The sequence below is a fragment of the Agelaius phoeniceus genome, chromosome 14 (assembly GCF_051311805.1).
Source record: "Agelaius phoeniceus isolate bAgePho1 chromosome 14, bAgePho1.hap1, whole genome shotgun sequence".
NCBI classification, from domain to species: Eukaryota; Metazoa; Chordata; class Aves; order Passeriformes; family Icteridae; genus Agelaius; species Agelaius phoeniceus.
Genome location: NC_135278.1, coordinates 16,243,446 through 16,268,482, shown reverse-complemented (window position 1 = coordinate 16,268,482; position 25,037 = coordinate 16,243,446). Strand labels below are relative to the sequence as shown.

The window sequence follows — 25,037 nt, the reverse complement described above, 5'->3', positions numbered from 1 at the left end:
CATTTGTTTATCATAAATTGAATGCATGTATTTTAGAAAATAAAATTGAAATGCCAAGTGCTTTTCAGAAATTCTTTCAAGCACAGTAAGAGCGATACCTGGGTGTAGTTAAATTTTTATAAAGTGCAACATGAAAACATGTCTTTACCTTCATTGCTTTTTCTGTCTTCCACCTACTGCCTTTTTTTCCCCAGAAAGGCAGCTGACAAAAATAAGAAGGAATATTTCTTGTGCTAAATGAAAACAACTTAAATCTCTTTTTATTTATTTGGTATTTCATCTCAATTGCAAACTTGCAATCAGAACCTGTGCTTTCCGTTCAAACTGGAAAAGTATTCTTCACAAATAAGTGTTTGTTTGGAGGGGGAGAAAGTTCTAATTGTAACTGTTGGGTCTCACAATAAATATTTCTGTAGTGAATTTGAATTGATTAATCTGTCACTTTTTCAGTAAAGTGCAAAATCAGATCAGCTCCCATCTTGCTTATTTACACGGTCAGCTTTAATTTGTCATTAGTTCTATTGAGTAGCAAAGCTTTTAGTGCAGAAGATACCTCTTCCAGTTAATGGATAATCATTTAGTGGAATATAATTTAAAAGGATTTATCTGGTCTCTCTGCCATGGCTGTAACCTAACCCCAGCATGATAAACTTTCTCCAGGAGAAGGATTAGCACTTTCTGGTGGCTTTTGCTTGGGAATTTGTTCAGTCATTAGTTCAACACCCAGCTTGGCCAAAGTGCCCTGAGAGCTGCACTTGGGGCCTTGACACAGTAAAAGTGTTTCTGGGTTTGGCTGCACTTTGCATTAGACCATTTGTGTCGGGTGATTCAAGAGGTTTTCAATCCAGATCCCTGCCTTGCGTTATTTGGAAGATAAGAGCAAGAAATTCAAGGCAGAGGCCGAGAGAGTTGGAAAGGTTTCATGTGAGATAAGGGGGCAGGAGCTCTACCTGGAAAAAACAGGGAACAGTAAAAGAAAACAAGTTCTTGAGCAAGTTATGGGAGGAGACTGGACAGATCATGATAAGAATTTTGACTTGTAGTGAAGGGCCATGAGGGGAAGAGCTGGTTTTTCTCAGGAGCTGCTTTTCTGGGCACCAGAGATGTATCCCCCCATCCAGAGGGATGGGAATGTCAGCCCTCCCAGAGAATCACCCTTAATTAGGGATGCAAGTTGCTGTAACCTTTTGAACTCCTAGAATCTGAAATGATGAAGAATCCTGACTTCAATCCATTTTCTTTCTTCCCCATTGCTGAGCCCAGGCACTCCTGGAAGGTGACAATGGTGGCACTGCAATGTTACGAGCTCCAAAACCAGGGCAATTCATCTTGGTGCCTCTCCAGCATAGGGCAGGTGGATTTTGCATTAAGGAGTGAAGGATTTTCCCAGGAAAACCTGCAGCAGGAACAGAGGAGCACTGTATAGGTCCAAGTATGACCTTTTTTTTCAGAGAGCATGTGAGGATATTTTCAATGATGTTTGGATTGATGTGCTGAGACAGTGACAGCTGAAAGCTGGACCTGGAGTCACCAAACTAAAGCTTTTGGGCAAAAACTTTGAATTAATACGTCATTAATAACTGAACAAGTGCAGCACTCCTCATCAGCATGGATTGACCTTGCTTTTAGTGCTAAATGTGAAAAAAACAGGCTTCCCAGGGCTTTAATTTGGTTTTGCTTCTTTTATCCTGGTCTGCCTGGGCTCCAGAGCTGTCACCACTGTGGAATAGGATCATTCCAGCTCCTGCTGAAGCTCTGTCAGTAGGGCATGGCCAGGCTTGATGACAGATATGACAAGAGGGTTTTGGTTGGGTTTTTTTGAACCTGCTGCTTTCCTCTAACTCTTCTATTCCTTTAATTTCTAAAAGAGAAGTTTTAAACTCCCAAATAGCAAAAACCAAACACCCAAACAGCCTCTTCAAAACTCCATGTTGCATTTTTAATGATCTTTTATGTTTGTGTAATAATCCAAGGCAACATTTTGAAGCTTCATTTTTGGAAGGGATTAACAGGGACTGTTTTAATCTTTCCTGTAGTGTATAAACTGCTGGAAAGCAATCCAGCAATCCAGAGGCAGTTATGTTTTCACTGATGCCTGGAATTGAAATACTCGTTGATTTTTACTTTCTTTTTTTTTTGGCAACATTTCTACTTGAGGAAAGAACTTGAGTGCAATCAATTAAAGAAAGGATCTGATTTGCTTTGTAATTGTTTTTCTGTCTCTATGAATGATGTAAGGGCATTTTGGAAGAATTTACTTCACTACTCTGTCTTTTCTAAAATAACAGGTTTACTGGTTGATTTATGGGTTGTTTGTTTTGTTTTTGTTGTTCTGTCTGTAGGTGAGAAAAAGGTTAATTTGCTTGAGAAATCATGTCTATGCCAGAGAAGGTCAACTTGTTCCATCATCGTGTTCTGCCATTGGAGCTGACCTCAACCTAAACACGGCACTTTAAGGCAGGAATTAGACATCCTGTTTTTCTCCATGCTTTTCCCAGCATTTGTTTTCTCCTGTTGTCGTAGTTTCTCAGAAAAGGCGGGAGGGTGTGACTCCCAGGAGTGAATTCTGTTCCCTCTGAAGTTGTGTTTTTGACATTGCGCTTCACAAACTTCGATTTTTGCTGTGGCTGTGCCAAGCTGTGTCAGGTGCGACTGCCCACGAGCCAAAACACCAAATCTATTTGGGAATTGTGTCAAAGGCAGGAAAAAACTGCGGAAGCATGAAAATTGGGAAAGACTGGGAATATTAACTTTGTCAAAGTGGATGTCAATGAATATCAAAGTGTAGTGAGTCCTGGGGATGTCCCAGCTCCTCCTCCTGTGCTATTTCTATGATTTGTAGGATGTTGACCACAAATGATGGACCAAGGCATCCAAATCCTTGGATCCAATCCAAATCCAGTAGCTCCTGCTTCTTGAAGCTTGGATTCAACTCTTGTCAAGGGGAAATGTTCTAGGAAGTGATTAAGAAAGATGAAGCAAACTCCCAATAATGTTTAGCTGGAGAGGTGGTGGAGGAAATGTTCAATCAAAACGTTTGATCAGTCTGTAGGATTCACTCTGGATGTGTCAGAATTCATGTTGGCATCTCCCTATTTCCATTTCTTGTTCCAAAGTCACCAGAAGTTTGGAAATTGGCTTGGAGGTTGCATCTCTCATGCTAAATCTGGCTGGGGGAGGTTGTGCAGCTGGAGACTCATCTCCACCCAGACCAACTTCCACAGTAGTTATGGGAAATTAATGGGAATGCATTTTGTGACAACTTAGTGATAAATTGATGGTTAAGAGGGCATTGTCAAATTTGAGATGCAAGTCAGCAAGAGTCTCTGTATGTGTGCAGTTTTGGTGTGTTCTATGTTGTTTCCTGGAAGATCCACATGGAAGAAGAAGCAATTCAATAAATTAAGGGGTTTTTTCCTAGTTAGTCTCATACATGGAGTGATACTTTGCTTTTGTGGATATGCAATCGCTGTTAAGTTACCAGGGATGCTGCAGGGGGGACTGGAAAGAAAATAAGCTTTTTTCCCCTTTCTTTAACTGGATAAGAGTGAAAAATGTGATTGGAGTTTGTCAGCATGGAAACAAATGTCTGAATTTACTTGCAAGACCTAGATATCTTCAACCTTTCCAGGTATAAAACCCCCTGCAGTAAAAGGCACGTGCACAGGATTTTACATAATTTACTGGTTTTGATGAAAAATCACACCAAAGTGACACCTGAGGCACCACATCCATTGCCCTTTGATAAGAGATGGAAGTTGGTCAGTTTTGCTCTTGACATTTATTAGTGCTGACTCCCAGGGCCAAGGAATGGCAGGAGTTGGTTATACAGCAGCTTCTGGACTGGAGTGGCAGAGCTGGCATTAAAGATCTTGGGTTTGCTTTAGGCTTCCTGTACTTCAGTGTAAAGCTGTGGTGGGCTCTTCATGCACTTGCAAGTCAAAACAGTTGGTATTTCTTTTATTTTTTTGGTAGTTTCTTGGCTTTTAATTTTTTTTTTTGCACTAGTTGTTAAAATGTTTGCAGAAAAAGTGCTGAATTAAAAAAATTGTCCATCAATTTTAAATTTCAGCAATGTACAATAGTTCTTATTGTAGGTTTTACCAGCCTGCAGAATTGCTCTTGGCTTTCCCCTCCTCAGGGCAGATTATGTATCACACCCTGTTTAACTCCTTCAACAGACACACGAAGAAATTTCACTTCTACAGAGCAACCAGACCTCCCCCTGCCCTTGAGCCTTCACGGGGAGGATGTATGAGTTGGGATTTTCAAGTACATATTAAGAAGTTTATTGCCAGTGGAGTATGCATAGATCAATATTCAATATAGCTGTAAACACACGTCCTTCACACGGATGCTGGATGCCCTTCCTTGGGCCTGCAGCTCCCTGGAACACCTCTTACAGCAGGCCACAAGCAATAAAACATCATCTCTCTGCCTGCCTGGCCCACGGCTTGCTCAAGCAGATGCTCAGAGGGGAGATTTTTACACTTTTGACCCATTGGTTCCAACTCCCATTTGATTTTTTAACATGAAATATTCAGGTGAGGAGAGGTCTTTCCCCAGTATTTTGCTGCATTTTTCAGTTTTGGCATTTATTAGCAGTTGGTGTTTCCTGTTTGTTGGGGCAAAAAACCAGATGAAGTGACACATGCAGATCTTTGTGCTTTGCTGATGGAGAGAACCCTTGGAAAACTCATCTGAAAATCTGTTAATTAGCATCTTCCAAGAAAATCATCAGAAGTTGGTCCAGTCCCATCCAATAAACCACAATAACTGCAAATCTTTGGGAAAAAGGCTCTCCCAACCCAAAAAAGGCTCTTTATCTTGTCCCTAAAGTGAGGGTTACAAATCCTTCTCTGTTAAACTGAGGGGGGAAAACTGTGGTTGGTTATAAAAGTTAAACTGCTGTGCAAGGAATTTCTGCTTGTTTTGCTGTATCTTGTTCAGCTTGAGATTGTTTTGAACTGGACAGGGAGTTTGTAGGGATCTGAGGGCTGTCATGGCTGAGAATTGGGCTTTTTATAATGCAGAAGAGTCTTTATTCAATTGTTTACCCTGTGTCAGAAGGGCTGTGCAGGAGAAGCAATTGCCAGGGTTTAAACTCCTGGCAGTTCCCACTGAACCCATGGCACATGCTTGAAGTGCCATCCAAGCCTGAACATCACTCAAAATAAAACAGGGATTTGTTCCCCTCTGTGTGGATTTCCTGGTCTGAGATATCTTGTCAGGCTGGCAGAAATAATTATTACTGGGAGAAGGTGGGAATTCTTCCCTCCAAGATTCCTCATTCATCCATTCGCCGGGAGAACAATTAATGACAACTCACTAATGGCTGCAGCACTTTATTTTCTCTTTGCAGTGGCACGTGCAGTCCCAGGTTCCTGAGTGCTGGGTACTCCCTGCCTGGCCCCAATTACTTTGGCAGGGAGGATGGGATGCTGCAGAGCTTCCCCTGGCAAGGCAATTCCCAGCCAAGAATGGGCTGGAGCTGCTGGCACTGAAGTGGTGTCTGGGAGCAGCTCTGGGTAGTGGGAATCACTGCCTGGCTCCAGCAAAGGAAGAGCAGTTGAGGTTTTAACTGTGTAATTAATTATCACAGATTTGGATGGGGAGAGGGGAGAGAATTTGGGCTTCAGGGCTGAGTGAAAATGTCAGAGACTTCCCAATTGACCAAATATTCCTGTAAGATGAAACCAACGAGACCAAGAGACAGAAAGATGTTAAAAGTAAATATGGTCTAAAATTAAAATAAACCCAAATTTGCTCCATCCAGTTTCCTTGCAAGGCTTGCAGGTAGAGCATGGGCTGGTATCAGTCTGTGGCTTAAGGCTGGGAGTCACCAACATTCCTTGGTCTGTTTTACTGCCCTGGTGGCCCAGAAGCTGCAGAGCTGAGCTGGAAAAGGCCTCTTTGGTCAGCCTGGAGCCTTTTGTCCTGGGGCATCTACCAAGCCCAGCACCAGGGCAGGGGGCATTGAGCAACACAACCCCAAACCCCCTCCTGTGCCTCTGACACGCTGCAGAGATGAGAAACCAACTGCCTTGGCTGGGACAGCACTAAATGTTTCCAAAATCCTGGTGGATAAATTCAGTATCTTCATATCAGAGGCGTTGGTGGAGGCCAGGAGCTTGTCTTTCACGTCCACTGAAAATGTTATTTTTAGTGCATTACATCTTCAGACTTGAAAGGAGAAAAGCCCAACACTAGCTAATAATTAAGTGATTAACTGTAATAATATGCTGCACATTTTGAAGTGAGCAGTATAGGTTCAGATGAATCAGGAGTGAATTTATACATTAATACTTATTCAAAAGTGTGTTTTATGATTTAATTACAGTTCTAAAGGAACCAACCCAGAGAAGGAACATAATGCCCTGATGTTTGCATTATTCTTACACAAGAAAACATCCAAAGTTTGCCTGTTAATTAATGGATTCTGTGTAATTTATTTGTATCTGCACTGCCTTTCCCATTATGCTGCTATGGCTGATCTTGGGAAGCAGAGAGGGGAGACTTGAGTTCAGGAAGGGATCACTCCTCATCCCAAAAGTGCTGCTGTAGCAGAAACAGCCTTTGATCCCAGAGAGATGGTGGTGAGATTTAGGACTTGCAGCGTTCCCATTGCTGAATATGTAATTTAGGTCACTGAACTATGTTTTGGTGGAAGATACTTATCTATTCCACTTCTTGCTGATGTCATGTGCTGGGAAATCAGATGTTAAAGTGCAAAAATACATGAGAGGCCAGGCTTAAAATGGCATAAAATATAAATGTCTCTGTGACTGGCTGCAGTTCCTGGTGGTGGTTGTTGGGGATGAGGGTCACATCCTTTCTTTTCTGTTTCATTGTCCTGCTCCATCCAAACTCTGATGAAAATTAAAAAATGTGGTTTATCTCTCCTTTGATTCTTAGTGCAGAAGGGGAGCAGAGAAGTCCCAACCCACTGTCTCCTACTTTCTCTGCTCTAACTCCTCTGCTCAATTTGGAAAAGCTGAGGGTGTTAAATTCAGGTGTTTTCCCTGCATCTGCAACAGAGATATTCACTACCCACGAGAAAAGTTAATTCAACCCTTCAAAACATCCCTCCAAAAGAGAATGAGGGATTTAAAAGGTGTGTGGATACCTTATTTTGAGAAGAATTAGTTCAATCCTGTCCTGGTTTAATGCAGGCAGTGATGGTCTATAGGTAAATTCTCCTCCCAAGGTTTGCTGTGTGCACTGTCAGCTACTTCTGTAGTTTTCCAAACTATATTTTCCCTTCTCCCCCCTTCCCCTTTGAAATCCCCCATATTTTTACTTTAGGGAAATTGTTAACAGAGAGCAAACTCGGGGGAAGACATGGAGGGGCTTATCTTAGTTGTAAAAGTACTCAGAAGTTCAACTGATAAGAGCAATGCAAATTTAAATAAGTAATAAAAACCCTCCAAACCTCACCCTTGGGTAACAAAAAGAAAATATGGCTCTGAGATAATTCATCAGGCAGTGCTCAGCAAAAACAAAGAGGAAAACACTTTTTTCCCCCCTAATTCTTTCAGGGTAGAAGAAAAAAAAAACCAGGAAGTTTTTCTCTTCCATCTATGAACTTTTAGCAAACAGTGATCAGTAAAGCAGTTGTGAGAAATATCAGCTACTCTTGCTAGCTAGTGTTTGAAAATCTCTAATTTATTGCAGCAGCTGATACCAAGATAGCAGCCTGGATTGTGCAGATCAATCTCCTGTAGCTGCTGAGATCTGAAGTATCAGAACTACCAAGTTCACATTTTCTGTATTTTTCTTTATCAGATTCCAACCCATCTGTAAATGTCCCCAGCTTTCTGACACTGTTCCTATCAAACAACATAATCCAGGGTGCCTACAAATCATTAATGGTTCACCTTTGCAGTGAAACCTGAAGATTTTGGAGCAAGATTTTCCTTACTTATGATCTTCCCCCTGTTCCTTAAAGATGAACTATACTATAAGAATTTTTATATAAATAATGTCTATATAAGCATTATAATATAAGCATTATATACAAATGTACATACTTATGTTTATTATTAGTTGGCTGTACTTATTTGTTCTCACTAATGGCTAATTAATTTGGGAGAAACTTACAAAGGTAATGATGTAGATAGTGCTAAATTCCATGCTAAATCAAAGATATCAACCTAGAATTTACTGTGAGACGGTAATTGCTGAGGTTATCAAGTAGAAGGTATCTGCAGTTTGGCATAATTTGTCATTTATAACAACCCTTACTAAAAGTTCCAGGATTTACAGATGAGTTGATCCAGATCACCTTTGTGCAGCAGTTAATTATTAGCTCCTGCACTACCAGCTTTCACTTCTAAATTACCTCCTCACTCCTTCAGTCTTCCTTTTAAAAACAGTTTAAGATTATATTTGCCACGAGGCTGCTGAATTTATCTTGGGCACTGGTGACTCAAACTCCACGCTGAACTCTCTCAACACTCCTCGGAGTGAAGCTGCTGCTCGGAATTTGTCTCCAGAATTATTAAAGGGAGTTAAATTAATTTTTGGGATTTTGTGGCATAAATACGGATGATCTCCCTGACAGACAAAAGGCACAAATAACCGCTGATCTCAGATAAATTCCTGGAGTTTCCCCTTTCTTCAGTAGCTTGCTGTTGTGAAATTAAAAAAAAATAATGTCCAAAATAATTAGGAAGTGTCAGGGAGATTTCCCACACCAGCAGGGACGCTGCGAAATTCAAACTGCAATTCCAAATGTTTCTGAGCCTCTTCAAACCCTCCCTGATTGCTACAGTGGGGTGGAAAATAAACACAGGGATTATTCACCAAATAGAAATTTAAACTCATAGTTCATGAGATGAGGGTGACATTTTGCTGCTGGGGTGGGAAAAGGGAACAGGCACATCCAGGGATTTTCTCTTTAGCACTGCAACTCTATTTCTAAGTTGAGTATCTGTTTATTATGGTGCAAAACAAAAGTCTTTTGGAATTACTTATCCCAATATTTTTTGTTGTTTTTCCTGGATTACAGTAACTTTTTGTTTGCTGGTAGTTGGTTTTTTGAACAAGTGAGATATATTGAGACATAATTCAATTTGACAGGACAGGAGTAACCAATACACGGTGCACAAATGACTCCCTGTTAACATGTCACGTATTACATCCTTTATTAAAACCAGCCCCTGCTCCATGTTGGCAAACAGCATTTCCAGCCATCCCCCAGCACAGCTTTATGATGGATTGTCCTGGAGCTCGGTTGTATGTGGAGTAAAATATCAGCATCCATATAAACACACAATGTTCTCATAATGGAGGGTTTTTTCCTTTGTATTGTCTTTATAGGGATTTCCATTCAAACAATCTTTTTAATCACAGCTCGTAGTTTTAAATAGGCTTCCCAGGGCAGCCTGGATTGCAAAGCTTGGAGGTATTTCAACGTCCCTCTTCTGCACAATCAATTAATCTGAGAGTTAAGGCATACCTGACCAGCTGTCTGCCTCAGGTCTGCAGCTTCCTTGAATTTTTCCCATTATCCTAAGTTTTTGTGCAGCTTCCCTTGTACCTGGCGCAGTGACTTTTCAAATAATATTTTTCCTTTCATCGTCTTTGTTTCTTTTATATAATTTATCACTTGAATGCCATTTAAAAAACAAATAGAGCTGTGCATGGATCCCAAATTGCTCTATAAAGGATTCAGAATTCCCACACGCTCTGCTCAGCTTTACCCTCTGTGCCCAGCTCTGTTTCCTTTTGTGCTGAAGCTGGAAAATCCTGACTCTTTATTCCGGTGTCAGTGCAACAGATGTCTGAGTCCCATCCTCAGCTGGCATATCTGGTGCAGCCAGTGAGAAGGGATGTTGTTACTGCAGGATAAGGGAGGATTAAGAAATGACAGGGGTTTTCAAACCCTGTGTATTTGTTCACAAGGTGCCAAGCATTGTTTTAAAGCCGAGCCTATTAACAAGAATGTGTTATTATTTATTATTTATTAATAATGTCCCTCATGTAACGTGAAAGCTTTTATCAGAAAAAAATTGTAGGGCATTATCTTTACAAATAGCAAAAAAAAAAACAAACCCTAAACCCTGAGGGGAGTGTGAGTGTGGGGAAGAGGATGGAGGGGGAGCAGAGGCAGCGGGTCCGGCTGCCGCGGGAATCCCACCTCGGGTCCATCCCTGGCAGCTCTCCATCCCACAGCAAGCCCAGCACTGGAAAAATGCCCCATTCCCGTGGTGAGAAAGGTGATGGTATGTTTATCACACAGCCAAGAAATAAATGGGAGCCATTACAAAGGTGTATAATTCAGCAATTACAGTTATTTGTTTTTTCTGACACCCCCTGCAAACAGTTATCGCTTCAGTCAAACATAATCAAATTATCTTTTTTTTTTCCTTTTTCCTGGTACTGTACATTAACAGGGCAAATAAAAGGGAAAATAGTGCAGTCCCTTGTAATAAAGAAAACAGCAGCAAACTATTAATGCTCTTTGAAAAGAGTAGTTTTAACAAAGTAAGCAAGAATCATTTTCTTTGGTTGAGTGTTGATTCCCCAGTGTGCTCTCAGTAAGTAATTAGAATGGCCCAGTGAATGTCAGCATCAGCTTGTTTATTCTCATTATTTTATCATTTTAAAAACCCTCTAGGTGATGAGACATGCAGTATAGAACATAATTACCATTATTAGCATACTAATTGGACACAAAAATAGGCCAACTACAAGGTAGCCAACTGAATAATTTCACATTAATCAAACACCATAGTGAATAAGCCTATTGTTAAATTGACAGCTACAATAATTGGCAATATTTCGCTGCGCAATATAAGAAATTCCTTGTAATATCTCTGCCACATTATATAATTTAGTAATTTCCCACATTTCCAGCCTTAACTTTGTACACCTAGTTCAAGTTCAAGAAAACATCATGATAAGATTATTAGTCTATTATCAAGTGGACAAAGTATATAAAGACCTGCTTGTTAGCATTCAGGAATAGATTTGCTCGATAAGGAAACAAAAAGGCTCCCAATTTAGTTACTTGTTGCTTCAGCATTGAAAATGTATGAGGGTTCTTGATAAGAATTTTTTAACTGTATATTAAAGTCCAGCTTGCCTGTTTAAGAAACAGAGAAAATGGTAAAGAAATTTTAAAAAGTAAGTGGTACAATAAAATAAAATAAAATAAAATAAAACCCAAGTGGGAGCTGTGACTTTCAGCCTCCAGGATAATTTTCTGGTTGGGATTTGTCTGGTGCCGTCCCCATCTCGTCCAACGGCGAACTGGAAAGTTGCAAAGCCACCACCAGAAGTGGGAATTCATGAACTGCTCAATTAGCAGCAGGCAGGAAGGGAGAGCTGGCCCTGGCTGGGCTTCCCTTTGAAAACCTTGGGGGAAATAAGACAGGAAAGGAGTGAGTGGAAAGGAGAGGAGAAACAAGGGTGGGGAAGGTGGGAGAGGGGGAAAGCGCGGTTGTGGCAGAGGGAAGGAGAGCGATAAGGAGAGCAGAACCAGATGGTGAAACCAGAGCAGCAGAGGCAGGAGAGGACGAGAGGAAAGAAAAACAGTGAGGAAGAAAGAAAATAGTCATCAAGAAGAGGGAGGAAGAGAAGGTAAGGTGAGAGTCGGGGAAGGCAGAGCAGATTTGGAAGAGTATGAAACAATATTCTTCTTTTAAGAATTCAAAGGCGAGGGGAAACAAGCATCTTGCTGAAAGAAACGTTTCCTTCCCACTCCCTGGGCTTTGGGAGCTGTGGAGGCTGGGAAGAAAGGCAGAAAGGAGTCACTGAAGTCTCTGTTTATTTCAATAAGGAAAATACTTTTGGAAAATTGTTATAAAAACGGGGTTTCAAGCAGTGGCTCACGAGTATTGGGTGCCTGTTAAAGGTGGAGCACATGGAATAGGACAGGTTTGGAACCCCCCAAATATTTCTGTGTGACTTCTTGGTTAGAAATGGCTTGATGAAATTCTGAAATGTGTGGCTATACTTAATGGTGTGTGATTTTAAAGAAATTAAAAGGAGGGTCAGAATAAGAAATAAGAATGCCATAGCCTGTGCCAAGTGCCAGTTTTCACAGAACCAGATGTGGCCTCTCTGGCAGCACGTGGAAAAGGGAGACTGCATTGAGCATGGGCCAGCAGCTGCCTGAAATACCCTTCTTTCAGTTAAATAATGGAATTATTTCAATTTCAGTCACCAAAGGGGCAATTTTTGCCAAGGATTGGTTCTGGTAGGGGTGGCTCTTGAGGATCCACTGATGTAATTAAAGGCAGAAGTTTCCTGGAAGAAGGGACCTCTAAGTTTGTTGAAATTTGGCTGCTTATTTTGAATTAAGCTGTAGGGGGGAAAAAACCCACTGCCTCACCAGCAATAACAACATATTTTTTCCAGCTGTTCTTTGATTATTAATCTGTTAATGGGTAATTCTCTGCTAATGGTTGGGGATGCCTGTTAATATATCACAATCCCAGAGTATTGATTAGCTCCTTTATTTCCCTTTGTATGGCCAGGCTCTTCAGTAGCAAAGTCACAGGAAGAAAACAAGTGAGCCTGTACTTCAAAATATCTCTGGGTACAGAGAGGAGCCACCATGGGACATATCAGAGGGTACTAAAATCAGCTGAAGTATGCAGGATGTGCTCAGACTTTTCTTAAGCAGGAATGTACAAGCTCCAGCTTTGATTTACTCACTGTACTCGGGAAATACATTTCTGGGCACTCATTGCTGGGAAGTGTCTCCTTGAGCTCTGTACCTATAAATGACTGTAATACCTGGTCAGGGGGTCTTGGAAGAGCTCTCAAAAAGTGATAGAATCCACCTTTTATGGAGCAAAACTTAGAGTGGGAAAAGGGAAGAGTCCTGTGCCAGGTTTACAGCAGAGTTAAGGATAACAGCCAAGGCCATACTTTTGCTAATACATTAGGATGGCTCCAAAATGTGCCAACTCCAGAGCTTGGGATAAAGCAAACGACAAAACTGAAAATATCCTTGACAAGATGTCTCTCTTAACACATTAAGAGGCTGTCCAAACTGAGAAAAAAATCCTCAGCAGTTCCTCTCCTTCTGTCACAGAGTCTGTGCTCGGGTTGTTGGCGTTGCAGGGCTCTGCCGCACGTCAGGTGCCGGGAGAGGAGCAGCTCCTGGGCCGCGCGTTGGACACGCGTCGTGTCTCACCTGCTCCTTCAGGTGCCAGACACACAGGGCACTGCAAATTCCCCCCAAAAACCTGGTGAATTCTCCAGGGAGGTCTGGGCAGGGGGTTTGGACAGGCACGCACAGCTATCATGTGTTGTTATTATATCAGGATGTTGCAAATCAGATGTTTTCGCATCCCTGAAATACACCTGGGTGATCAATGGAAGCAATCCCCCCACACTCTGCTCCCCAGAAACCCCAGAAAAACCCCAGAGCTGAAAGCAGAAGGAAAGAAGGATATTAAGCACATTCAGGCACGATAAACACAGAAGAAAAACACTGCAAAGGATAGTTGTGGAATACATTTGAATAACAAATACATTTGAGGAAATCCCAGTCTGCTTGGGGACAGAGAAAAGGAAAATAAATTCATCACATTATTCATTGGAAATTATTTGTTCAGCTCTGCTCCTTAATGTGTCAGCTAAAGATGATTTTCAAGAGTGAAGATTTTCCTTTCTTGCTTGAAATGACTCAAAAAGAAATGAATATTCCAGCCACCAAGTGAGGTTAATATATGAGTTTCATAGGCATTTACTCACCACTGCTGTTCCCTGCAGAGTAATGGCAGTGGAGGTGCATTCTGGGAGTGCCAGGGGTGAAACCAAAGTAGATGTTCCTGAATAATTTAGTGGTGTATGAAAGCTTATTTCATCATCATCAACACAGTAATACCTTGCACCAATGGAGTGCTTTACATCTCTGGGCTCCAAAGCTGTGCAAGTATCAGCATTTCCATTTTTCAGTTGGGGAAACTTGAGATTAGAGGGAAAAAAAAGACATTTTCCAAAGGGAGTGAAGGCTGTGGCAGAACTGGGATAGCAATTCAGGTTCCTAGGATGAGTCACCTGTAATGTCTGAGTTGAGTGTTGGTGAAGAGGCTGCAGTTTAGACCTGTTTATGGTTCATGAAAGATGAGAAATATCTAAAGAAATATTTTTTTCTCTTTCCCTTTTACAGTAAAAAAAAAAAAATTATATGAAATGATAAATTTCCAGGATAAACGAAATTTCAATATATCACTTTTTTGTTTCTGTGCACTGGTTATTCCAAAGTGTCAGAACAGGTTCCCATCCAATTCTTGGAATGGCAGGAGGCTCCACTTCCATTACCCAGTGATTATTGCCATGAGGCTGAAGGAGCAAAGAGCCCCTCGTGCCTCTCTTTGGGCTGTTTACACATGCATGTAGCTGGAAACTTTTTTTTTTTTTGTGTTTAAAGAGTCTAACAGCTCATCAATCTTATTCTTCCCTGAATGTAGATTGGTCTTTAATGAGATCAATGAATAGTGCTGGTACTTGGCTGGCCAAAATTGTAAATGTGCTGTTCCATTTCCTATTTACCCTGTAGCACAGGGATTTCGGCGTTACTGCTAATGTGTTTTGCATTCTATTGCTCTCCTACAAAATTTATGGCCAGAGAGAGACTGCAAGAAACAGTATGGGCAGGGAGAGCTGGATTCTAATCTTTCTGCTGCATTCTGGTTTTTAAAAAATACAGGGGTTTGGAATAGTTGAAGAAAAGGGAAAGAAGGAACTGGGAAAGGATGTCAGATTAGTTTAATTAAAACAAAACTTTGGGGATTGAGATATGTCAGAGACAGAAAAAAGTATGGCTGAAGACAGCTTTAATAAAGGTGGGATGTAATGGAAGTGCCTTTAGTCAACCTGGCCAAAATCAGAAGGAGAGAGGGGCTGTTGGGCAGGGAAATGAGTTTTGGAAAAGCATCTGGTGTTAATTAGAGCTCTGGAGTGGCCTGAGATGACAAGAGCTCTTCCAGCCCTGTCCCTTCTCCTCACAGCCTGTGTTAGCACTGTTTGGTCCTGCTCCAGCTGTGCATTAACCTCTGGAACCACCACCCCAAATCCCAGAGGATTTGTTGGTCCTGCAGCAGGAGCCACACAGACACCCCAAGGTCTGACTTGGGGGTTCCCCTTGGTGTGTGGGTGTGAAGGTCAATGTTGATGAACCATGTCTGGTTCTGTGACCATAAAGTGATATTTTCTGTCTTTCTTTTTTTCTTTTGGAGCTTTTCCCTATGACCTTTCCTCCTGAGGCAGCTCCCAAGGAAGTTGTGTCCCACAGGGATACACTTAAAAAATCTCACTGTGCCAGGGAAGGTCATTTGGCATCCTTTACACATTAATCTTTTTTTACAGTGCACAATGGTCCAAAAGCAGATAAAAGCTGTAGTCTGAACCTCTGGCATGGCTCTGTATTATATGGAAAATCAGTGCAGAGGGTTGACAGCCTTGATAGGCTTCTCTTGGTCCATTTGGGGAGGGTGTGTGCTGAAGGAAATTTCCCACTGACCATCAGCTTCACCTGACAGGCTGGATGGGCTGGTTGATTAACTCAGTGAAATTATTCCTGGGATTCCTGCATCCAAGAGGAAATGCAGCCTGGCCACTCAGGGACCCTGCAAATATCCAGGTGACAAATGTGGTATTGTTGTCCCACATCATGTTGTGCCTATTAAATCTGAAATATGGGGAGGACCCCTTCTTTGGAAGGCAGGCAAATGCTCAACCACATAGAAATGGACTTGGGAAATTTGAGAGAATATTATTGTACATTCATTGTACACATCGTACATTATTGTACAATGTGTACAATGCATATTGTACACATTGTAATGTGTTATCTGTCAGGAAAAGTGAAATCCTTCTGAAAAGGGTGAAACTGCAGAGGAAAAGTGACTCTGCCCACCCCAAAACCTGGGCTGATTGCAGAGAAATGCAGCCACAAATTCTGAGAGCTCACTAAGATCCTCCCACTGGGTTTGATGGTGCCAAGCCTCAATAAAGCCAGTAGAGATTATTTTATCCCTTAGTAAGGGGAAATCCCCCAGCAGCAAAGAGCAGAGTGGCATCTGCTCATCTTTTGGCTTTGGCAAAAGGGGATGCCTTGGACATAAAGTACAGAGCTGGGGCAGAAAAACAGATTCTGCATCCCCTGCTCACCAGGAGGGATCCACTGGCAAGTGGAGGAGATGTGTGAGAAGACCCAATTCACAGGAACTTCAACATCTTCCCTTGCAAAGACACCAAACCGAGGCCTGAGCTCAGCATTCCCTTTGCCAGGTCAGCAAATTGGGCTCCAGACCATGTAATTTCAGGAGCTGAGTGGAATAATGTAGATGGTGACAGCAGAGAGAAGAAAATATGAATGGCTTTTTGGGGAGGTGGCCCAAATTCTGTTCTTTTTTACTGTGATTTAATAACAACTGCATTTGGATCAAAGCTTTCTCAAGAGTTCATGTTAATCTTTACTGATTCTTATATTTAACCTCCATGCTCTGGAAAATACAGTTTTCCATGCACTTCTTCCATGTGAGATGCCTGTTATAGCTTATGTTCTTACCCCAATTTCCTCTGCAAAGAGCAATTATCTCTCTGCTGCTTTATCCAGGATTTAAGTGCATGCTCTCCCTTTAATTCTGCACACTTCTTTTTTCACCTTCTGTCTTTCCATCCTTAAGTATCACTGACTTGCAAGATAACACAGTTATTGTTCATATTACCAGAAGATTTTAATGGATTTATATAAAACTCAGACAGTGCCATTGTTCTTGAAGTCCATTTTATTGTAATGAAGTTCCACTCTTAATATTCCATGATCTTCAATGTCCTTTACAAGTAACTTTTTATAAATTAATCTATAATAATCTAATTCAAGTCAGTTAAAGTGGATAACTATACTCCAATTATGATATCAGGAAGAGTTTTTACATAATGAGGGCTTTTATATAGATGGTTAACGCTAATACTGTAGTTTACAACATACTGTATGAATCACTAATTAAATGCCTAAGTAGCAATAATGGAAGTGGAACTATCAATACAGAGACGATATCAGTGATGTAAGGCATTAATAAAACTTTATGGTCCCATTTAATCTTTTTTTATAGGTACTCCATTATGTCAGTTAAAAGAAAAGGCAGAAAAACAAGAAAGTGAGAGAGTGGAACTTAAAGGGACCAGGACACAGAAACTAAAATGGGCTTTCCCTTGTGCCATGCCCCCAGAATGGGCCAGATGGAAAAGTGATGAGAAAACTGCCCAGTAGAAATAAGTTTATCACATTTCTGAAAATATGGCTGTTCACTGCAGCTGGATGGTTTAAATGCTCCTTAAATAACCCATATTCTATGATTTTAATGAAGGGCAGTTTAAAGAGTATCTTCAAAGAGGAATCTGACTTTAGCACCACTCTGGCCCAAAAGGAACAGCTCAACTCTTGTGCTCCTGCCATTGGCCAGCAGAGATGACTTGAAGGGTAAATACACAAACATTTATATTGGAAGGAGAAACCATTAACAAAGGTATTTTATTTTGAAGCCAAAGCCCAGGCTTGGCTCCGGCGCTGCCCAAGGAGCGTTCGGGGCTGCTCTCCTGACAGGACATCTCCTCTGTGTGCCTTGGCCCCCAGCCAGTGTCCCCTGCAGGAAAGCAAGCTGCCCATTTGCATATCAAAGCAGAGGAATAAGCCAAGCCCAGCAGACCTCTAAAGGGAAGTGAGAGTATATGGGAATTTTTAGTTTTAACTCTCAATTAAAGGAAAAAAAAAAAAAAGGACCACCTCCATTCCTTTCACGAAACAGACTTTTCAAATGTCTTTTGCAACACATTTGAGCAGAAATAACAATTTAACCCCTCAAATCTGCTCACAGGGTGTTTCAGTGCTGGCTGTTTTAACAAATAAAGGGAAGAGATGGTTTTTTTTCCTGATGCTTGATATCAGCTCTTAGAAAATCATTGCACTGAGCCCTTTAACACACCTTGACACGTATTAGGAGTGTGCAGTGCCAGGCTCGTGTTTCATGCTTGCTGCTGTTGAAGTGACATGTTTATTTAGCACAAGATTTCCAGCCTGGTGCCTTTTTGTGCCTCATAGGAGGAATTTGACATCACCTGCATTGGATATCAGTGCTGACGTTTGGCTCTGAACTCCACCTTTTCTGGATGCCCATTGCTGGGCAAACTGGAGCTGACAACCGGGCTCTCACAGCCTCTAATAAAAATAAATCTTTCTGTATTATTTTAAAACTATGACTTCAATATGGGTAGATGAAGAGGCTGTGAAAATTCTGTGCCAATATCAGTGAAGATTAGATCTGAGAACTCACATCTCTGTGATAAGGAATTCATTACTCCCCTTGCCCATCAAAGGCAGCTGTTGGCAATGCTCTGCCTCGAGCACACGGAGTGGGGACATCAATAATCCTGAAAATTTGCAACTGAAACCAAACCTTTGTGCAGCCCTCTTCCCTCCCATGTATTCCTCCATTTCACAGCCACCCCTTCTACTCTCTTCAAGCACCTTTGGAGAACTGAAGTTTAACTTGTGACTTTCTGGCTTTTTAGGTAGCTCTCTTTCCACTGAGTGGGGTCTGATGGGTTTTATGGACTGGCAAATGCAGCTGAAATTCAGGAGCAGGAACAGCTCTGCCTCTTTGTACCACCTGACAAACCCTAGACTTGCCATGAGTAATGTGATCAAACCTAAATAATGTTTAAAAGGCACCTAAAAATGATGTGGGCTTTCCTGTGAGTCCAACCTCATCATGTGAGCAGAGCTCATCCCTGGTCACTGGCTTTTCTTCACAGAGTGGTTTGGGCTGGATGGGACCTTAAAAAGCATCTAGCTCAGATTTATCAGCAGTTTCTCTAAAGCAGCCATTACCTTCTGGCTGCCAGGAGCAATCAGCCATGGAATAAACTCCTTATTAGAGAAAAAGGCACCATTCAAATGATTTGTCATGACCAAAGTTTTTCTGGAATTACACAGGAGGCTCTGATTGTCCTTCCTGTTCTGCAGTTCACTGAAAGAGATTCTGCTACAAAGCTTCAAGTCCTTCAATATTTTTTAGACTTTCAATAGCTCGTCATTTTTTCACAGGTCTCTAGGTAGATCATAACAAAAATAAGATTAAAAGATCAATGAAGGTTTGCTCTGGTTTAATGGTTTTAGGCACAGTTCCCTCCCTTTCAGTGTTCTTGTCCCCCGTGGCAGCTGAGCACTGTAAGATGCCATAAACCTGAGACCTAGTGGTAGTTTGTGTCAGAAATCCAGAAATGGCACTAATGGACAATAAAAAATAATCAATGAGAGGAATGGAGGCTCAGCTGTGTCAGCAGGAATGGCTGGAGAGCCTGAGCTGAGCAGGGGGACCACGGCAGGACCCAACCCCATGTTCCTCTGCCCCAGTTTGTGTAAATAAACTCCTGGTGTGAAGCCCCACTGAAGACACAAGTTTCTACCTAAGGAAACTGAGGCTGTGATCTCACTTTTATCTGCACTTTTCAGAATAATTTGATTTTTTGGTGTTTTGTGAGGAGTCTAATTCTTCTTTCTGCACAGGAAGCTCTGTATGCTCTACACAGGGGGAAAAGTTACTGTAGGAACTGTCTCAAGCTGGGGCAGAAATTTTTGCTTATTTTAAAGGAGTGTTTAGGAGAATATTGAGATTTTGAATGCAGCTTGTTCTGCTGTATCTCTGTTCCCATTGAACACACCTACACATTCAGTGTCACCTCCATTTGGTTTATCGTGCAATAAGATGTCAAGTTTAATTTTATTTATGGGCTTAATATTCAAGTTTTTCACAAGTTATTTTCCCCATATGGGCCTTTAGAAATATGTTAGAAAAATCATCATGTACTGCTGTTAGGAGCAATGCATTAATAAGTAGATGAGCCTCCTGCTGATGGGCAAAAATCTGGTTTTAGCACCATGTGAAGGCACTTAGTCCAAAATGAGCCATGAACCAAAGAGTTTACAGGTTATGGATGACTGGAGCATTGTAATAGTTTGTGTATCAGGAAGTGTATGCTCACTCCTGCTTTAAAATTAAAATATCCTCTTAAATGTGCATTGTTGAGTCACCCTGACTCTGTTAATGGGAGTTTCAGTCTGATTTCTGTCTCCAGAGTGCTCCTGTGCTCTTTGGGAGCTTGGCCAGAGCCAGGAAGGTTCCTCTGTTGTTGACGGGCTCCATTTCATCCTCTGGGTTGGAGCAGGAACCTTCTGGGCTGTGAGCATTTGTACAACTATGAATGAATGAAGTCTGCCTGATACTCTAGTTTTTATTTTTTTTCATAATTCATCAAGAAGCAAATCTGGCACAAGCACCTAAAGTGATGACAAAGATCAGTTTTCTGTTCTGGTCCCTTCCTGGCAGCCTGTGATATCTCTGCTGGCTGGGAGAGTTGGTTCTGTCCTCGAAGGGTGGCTCTTCAACTTCTCACGTTTCCCGCACGCGGCCGCGCGCGCGGAAAGCGCCGCTTTGGGAGCACTTTTGGCCCTTCCTAAATGAAACCTGTTGCGGGTTTGAGCCTGGGATTGACAGGGGAAGGGGAACAGCTGTGATGTTCCTCTAAAGCTAAATGTTGCCGCTTTTGCATAATCTGCAAAAATATGTTGTCAGGATGAGCGCTCCAGCTGGCTCGCTGCCACCTTCCCCTCCGCAGCGTGCTGCGGGAGCGGGCGGAGCATCTGGAGAGCGGAGGGTTCGCTCTGACACCGATGTGTCAACCTAATATAGCAAAAAAAAAAAAAAAAAAAAGAAAGAATTACAGAGAGAGAGGGGGATATTTTAGTAACTCGAGTTTTTTCTTGCAAGAGACGGAAACAAAGGGAGCTGCAGCTCCGAGTCCTGTGGTGCTGGAGGGTGGTGGGAGCGTGGTGGGAGCAGCGGGATGGCAGCAGGCCGTGGTGTTGGCATATGCACACCACAATCTCCTTAATACCCATGGTAAATCCTGCTGGCTGCTACAAGCTCTGTGGTGAATGTTAGGCTTGTTTGCCTTCTGGTTTTTAAGCTCCTAAACAGTTTGGGGCTGAAATTCCCACAGAAGGTAACAAGAGCTTTGTTAACCCTCCGCCATGGTCTATTGAAAGGAGATTATCGTGGGCAAGTGGGGCAAAAGGATGGGGTGAGCTGGGGAGTGGTCAAGTTTGGGTGGTGGCTACTCCAGGTTTGTGTTTCCAACAGCACAACTCCATTGCATTCAGCAGGGATTTATGGAAAGTGTATGAGTAGAGGATGACAACAATTCTGAGTGGCTGAGGGATGGATGTTGCTCATCTGCTCAGACCCAAGAGTCAAGAACTGTTGTTTAACCCTGAGTTTTTATTTTAGGCATGTTGCTGCTGTTATTTCAGGCTGACACAGAGGGTTTCATGTGAGGTTTCTGGGATTATGTTCATTAGGGTCCATGCATAATGTTTTGTGATGTTATAAAGTGTTCCTGTGCTCTGAGGAAATAAAATTCTGCAGGAGATTGCAACCAAGCAGATGATTTGGTGTTCTTTGATCCTGGTTCTTTGCACCAGAAATCTTCTGATTGAATGAGTTCAATGGTTCTGATGGAATGAATAAGAAATCAAAAAAACCCACTTTGAACCCCTGCTACAGATTTTCAGCAGTAAGGGTGAAGGTAGCATTTGGTTATTGTTCTTAAGTAACATAAAGGGAAAGATGATGCCAATATCTGTGTCTAATTTACATCCTTGGACTAAAATGCTGTTTGCTTAAAAAAAAAAAAAAAGTTAGTGTTGGATAAAAGCTGAGAAGAGGATGAGAGACCAGGAGTGCTGCTCTAGCCAGAGTGTGAAGGAGGCAGGCTTGGCTTTTGTGGGGAGTATCATGGAGAATAATGAGCATAAATCCTGTAGGGAGCATTCAGAAGGGGTTAGAATCATTGAAAGATTGGTTAGAATTTGTTTTACTGCTGCTAATCTCTATTATGAAGCAAAGGCTCTGAAATGGGATGAATTTGGGTGGTGGGCAGAAGCTGTGAGTTTGTTCTCCATGTGTGTGTGTGTGTGAAAATGCTGGCTTGAAAAAGAGGATGAGGGCAGGTGCAAAAGGCTGGTTTTGAATATTTGGTCAGAAAATGCCTTGTCCTGGTCCATGGGCCCCTCAGTGAGGTGCTCCCAGCTCTATCTTCCCAATCCACACCCTGCAGACAGGGCAGGGCTTCGCTTCCCTGCACACACGTCTGCAAGAGAGAAAGTTGTTAAGTGCTAAAAGACTGAGATTATACAAACACCAAAGGTGGGCTCAGCGTTATCTCATCTAAAATAGCAGCAAACCCCTTTTTTCTTTTATTTATAACCCTTTATGTACAGAATGTTCACATATATATCCCGTGGTTCAGTGAGGAGGCTGCTTGTCCTGTGCTCTGAGCAGACTAATAGACAAATTTCCCCCAAATCTGTGCATTTGTCTTTTGGCAATTCTTGCAATCTGTTTTATTTGTTGCCAAAATATACACTTAGACTGATGGAAACCTGCATGGCCTTTTTTTTTTTCATCTGACTGATTTCCCTCCTTTGGGTTGTTTATCCTTCAAATGTGTGTTAAAGGGATGAGGAAAATATTTACTGAGCTCTTAAAGAATGGGCCATAATCAGGAAGAGGTAAATTCCCCATCCTCCCTTGGCAAGTGCATTCCAGTAGATCTCCTAATAAATCACTTCTGTGAATTGGAGGTGTGAATAACACCTGGGTCTGTACTACAGGAGGATAAGAAAGTAATAGTGCCAGAAATGGGAATTTGGGAAGAACTGGGCTTTTAGTTGTGCAGGGAGGGTTTACAAGGTGTTGCTTCAATGAGGTTTTCTCCCTGCAGACATTTAATCTTGTAATTATTTTATTATTACTAAAGTGTGTAATCTTAAAATATATTTTTATTATTGTATGGTACGATGTTATTATAGCATTGCTATATTGCTGTTACAATAATATAAAATTATGCCAGTATAATTATCTTGTAATGATTCTATTATTACACCCAGTGTAATAATGCACCAATGCTGATTTAAAGACTCTCTTTAAATTCAGGATCAAGCAATTCTCCCCCAAGTTTGAGAGGGAAGCAGTGACAGAGTTCTGCTGAGGGCACATTAGGGAACAGAAAGAAATAAGTAAAGGAAATTAAGCATAGCCTTCAGGTTGGTCATCAGGAGAATTTTTTCATGGGAAAGGTTGTTAAACACTGGAACTGCCCAGGGAAGTTTGGAGCCTCCATCCCTGGAGGCGGCACTCAGGGCTGGTGACAGGGTGGGCTCAGGCACAGGTTGGACTTTTCCAGTCTCAGGAATTCTGAGATTCAGAACCCCTGCAGCTCAACCCATGCCAATCCCATACAGAAAATAATGCAGAGGCCTGGCTTTATGTAGCTTTTGGACAAAGTTTTAAGGTCAGGTCTCTCCTGCTTCAAATGGTGTTGTGGGGTTTCTTTTTGTTTCAGTGAGAAATTTAATTACATGCCTACACTGAGCAATTTCTGTTGGAATTGGCAATTTCTACTCTGCCTGTTCTGCAGTCTCTGGATGTGAAGATGATTCTCATTTGCAAATAATTTCAGCATTCCTTCCTCTCTGCAAGGCTGCAAAGGGTGGGTGAAAGCAAAATGTGTTTTCAAAGAGGCACATGTGAAACAATTGGCTAGTAAATAAAATTACTTAGAAAAAAGTGCTTGAGAAAACTCTTGTTATCTGTATTCCTTGCTAAACAATTATTAGAACCTGATAATGCAGCATTTTAAATGTGAAATCCAACAGCATCTCAGAAGACTTGTGGGATACCCCCAAAGCTTCAACATAATCTGAAACAAAAGATTTTGAAATTATCCTGTGCCATCTCTGAGTAAATTTTTATTTTTTTAATTTTTTATTGGTTTGGGTTTTTTGGCCTAAGGACTATATTTCCCACCAAGCTTCTCTTAAATTAAATAATGAAAGACTGAAATGTTACAGGAAGAAAAGGCTGTAACTACTGTTGTTCCTTGCAGTGCTCTGGGCTTGGTTAAGAAACTTCAGGTCTTTCATTTACATATATATATATATATAAAATTTTAATTGATTATTACATATTATAGAGATTATTATATAATATAGATATCATTATATATATTTATTTATTTATTTATTTATATTTACGAGTATTCAATATATTTATTTATTTTTATTTATTATTATATCTCAGATGGGTACCTGCTTAAGTCATAACAGCTTCTGCCTGCCACCAGGAAAACATGGACAGGCCTCATGTAGCCTTAATTTGTCTTGAGATCCCCTCTTTTATCTGTGGGAACCTGCTCCCTCAGCAGGATGAAGTTTCTGTGGGAAAGTGAGTTGATTGTATGGACGTGCTCAGAACTGTTCTCCCTGTGATGGCCCCCAGAAGTGGGGGAAGAAAGGGTTAAGTCAGCCTTTAGCATCCCACATAATTATTCCTGCCCGGTTGTCTCCAACTGGAAACTCACAATTTGTTACCACTTAGTTGGTTTTGGTGAATGAAGAGGATTCATTGCTTTTTGCAGGCGTTCAGACCTTTTGTTCACAGTTTGGAGAAAATTGCAATCTTTTCTTGCTACTGTTCCAGCTTTAGCCATGCTTGGTTAAGCCAATGCTCAGATTTCTCTGGATTCATTCACATCCACTAATCGGGGAGCGAGCAGGGCTGGATTTTCTTTTTTTTTTACTGCTTTTCCTGGAGTATTTTGTTTTCAAACCGACACCAGCAGAACATTTATTTTTACAATCTTAATATTTTTGCAGGGACTCCACTTTCTGAAATTTCCCTGTCGTTATGGGGTGGACATTTATCTGAATCATGTTAATATTTCCTGAGCTTCACAAGACACTAAAGAAATAAAAAAAAGAAGCCACTGTTATAGGCACAGGCAATAAAAATGATGTGGTGACATTACATAAACCAGCATCCACTGCCTGTGCATGGGTTGGTTAACTTCTGTGAGTGGTGTCAGTGGCTCCTGTGGGATAAGCATGGCTTACATCTTCATGGAAGAGATCTCAGAAAGTTTAGTAGCTGAAGGGTTATTTTTTAATAAAA

The 25,037-nt window shown here is 41.4% G+C and overlaps 1 long non-coding RNA gene across 1 annotated transcript in view; it reads left to right on the top strand.

Annotated features, from left to right (window-relative positions):
- The first annotated feature begins 11,453 nt into the window (after positions 1-11,453).
- The window catches only part of LOC143695201 (uncharacterized), a 50,092-nt gene continuing 36,508 nt past the window's right edge, over positions 11,454-25,037 (top strand). Inside the window, exon 1 of the long non-coding RNA XR_013184247.1 lies at positions 11,454-11,586. This is a non-coding gene — a long non-coding RNA (uncharacterized LOC143695201). The remainder of the gene's footprint in view (positions 11,587-25,037) is intronic.